This window comes from Schistocerca serialis, chromosome 1 (genome assembly GCF_023864345.2).
Source record: "Schistocerca serialis cubense isolate TAMUIC-IGC-003099 chromosome 1, iqSchSeri2.2, whole genome shotgun sequence".
In the NCBI taxonomy this organism is placed as follows: Eukaryota; Metazoa; Arthropoda; class Insecta; order Orthoptera; family Acrididae; genus Schistocerca; species Schistocerca serialis.
Genome location: NC_064638.1, coordinates 749,706,973 through 749,709,335, shown reverse-complemented (window position 1 = coordinate 749,709,335; position 2,363 = coordinate 749,706,973). Strand labels below are relative to the sequence as shown.

The window sequence follows — 2,363 nt, the reverse complement described above, 5'->3', positions numbered from 1 at the left end:
TAAGTATTTGATTATATCATCGCTAGTCTCACTGAACTCTTCTGAACTCTACATGGCATGTGTGGTCTGGCGTCTCCTTACCAGCAACAGGTCGCAGGTTCAAACTAGTCAATTCCCTAAAAAACACGCTCGGAGTGTCGTTGGGCGAAAGTGGTATGGAGACACGGCTTAGAACAAACAGACACCACGCAGAATGTTACACTTGCAGTGAAATTAAAGTAGATTCGAAACTTCCCGGCAGATTAAAAGTGTATGCTGGACCGAGACTCGAACTCGGGACCTTTGCCTTTTGCAGGCAAGTGCTCTACCGACTGAGCTATCCAAGCACGACGCACGACCGGTCCTCAAAGCTCCAATTCCGCCAGTACCTCGTCTCCTACCTTCCAAACTTCACAGAAGCTCTCATTCTGGTAACACCCCCAGGCTGTGGCTAACTATGTCTCCGTAATATCCTTCCTTCCAGGAGTGCTAGTTCCGCAAGGTTCGCAGAAGAGCTTCTGTGAAGTTTGGAAGGTAGGAGACTAGGTACTGGCAGAATTGGAGCTGTGAGGACGGGGCGTGAGTCGTGCTTGGATAGCACTTGCCCGCGAAAGGTAAAGGTATGGAGTTCGAGTCTCCGTCCGGCACACAGTTTTAATCTGCCAGGAAGTTTCATATCAGCGTACACTCCACTGCAGTGTGAAGATCTCATTCTTGAAGTGGATAGCTGCTGTGAGTTACTATGGGTAGACATTATTGGCAACCGGGATAATATAATAACTGGATCCTTTTAAACGACCTCCCAACTCAGGTGATACAACTGCTGAACAGTTCAAAGAAACTTGAATCTTATTTCAAACACGTACCTGAATCATACAATTATTGTTAGTGCTGGCTTCAATTTTCCTTCAAGATGTTCAAGAAAATACACTCCTGGAAATTGAAATAAGAACACAGTGAATTCATTGTCCCAGGAAGGGGAAACTTTATTGACACATTCCTAGGGTCAGATACATCACATGATCACACTGACAGAACCACAGGCACATAGACACAGGCAACAGAGCATGCACAATGTCGGCACTAGTACAGTGTATATCCACCTTTCGCAGCAATGCAGGCTGCTATTCTCCCATGGAGACGATCGTAGAGATGCTGGATGTAGTCCTGTGGAACGGCTTGCCATGCCATTTCCACCTGGCGCCTCAGTTGGACCAGCGTTCGTGCTGGACGTGCAGACCGCGTGAGACGACGCTTCATCCAGTCCCAAACATGCTCAATGGGGGACAGATCCGGAGATCTTGCTGGCCAGGGTAGTTGACTTACACCTTCTAGAGCACGTTGGGTGGCACGGGATACATGCGGACGTGCATTGTCCTGTTGGAACAGCAAGTTCCCTTGCCGGTCTAGGAATGGTAGAACGATGGGTTCGATGACGGTTTGGATGTACCGTGCACTAATCAGTGTCCCCTCGACGATCACCAGTGGTGTACGGCCAGTGTAGGAGATCGCTCCCCACACCATGATGCCGGGTGTTGGCCCTGTGTGCCTCGGTCGTATGCAGTCCTGATTGTGGCGCTCACCTGCACGGCGCCAAACACGCATACGACCATCATTGGCACCAAGGCAGAAGCGACTCTCATCGCTGAAGACGACACGTCTCCATTCGTCCCTCCATTCACGCCTGTCGCGACACCACTGGAGGCGGGCTGCACGATGTTGGGGCGTGAGCGGAAGACGGCCTAACGGTGTGCGGGACCGTAGCCCAGCTTCATGGAGACGGTTGCGAATGGTCCTCGCCGATACCCCAGGAGCAACAGTGTCCCTAATTTGCTGGGAAGTGGCGGTGCGGTCCCCTACGGCACTGCGTAGGATCCTACGGTTTGGCGTGCATCCGTGCGTCGCTGCGGTCCGGTCCCAGGTCGACGGGCACGTGCACCTTCCGCCGACCACTGGCGACAACATCGATGTACTGTGGAGACCTCACGCCCCACGTGTTGAGCAATTCGGCGGTACGTCCACCCGGCCTCCCGCATGCCCACTATACGCCCTCGCTCAAAGTCCGTCAACTGCACATACGGTTCACGTCCACGCTGTCGCGGCATGCTACCAGTGTTAAAGACTGCGATGGAGCTCCGTATGCCACGGCAAACTGGCTGACACTGACGGCGGCGGTGCACAAATGCTGCGCAGCTAGCGCCATTCGACGGCCAACACCGCGGTTCCTGGTGTGTCCGCTGTGCCGTGCGTGTGATCATTGCTTGTACAGCCCTCTCGCAGTGTCCGGAGCAAGTATGGTGGGTCTGACACACTGGTGTCAATGTGTTCTTTTTTCCATTTCCAGGAGTGTACGTTTGAATCGGGAGTTACGAATAAAACATCAT

At 52.7% G+C, this 2,363-nt stretch overlaps 1 non-coding gene across 1 annotated transcript; it reads right to left on the bottom strand.

Moving 5' to 3' along the window:
• Positions 1-252: 252 nt before the first annotated feature.
• On the bottom strand, positions 253-327 carry Trnal-caa (transfer RNA leucine (anticodon CAA)). Its single transcript has one exon. It is a non-coding gene; the product is annotated as a tRNA-Leu (tRNA).
• Between the last annotated feature and the right edge of the window lie 2,036 nt (positions 328-2,363).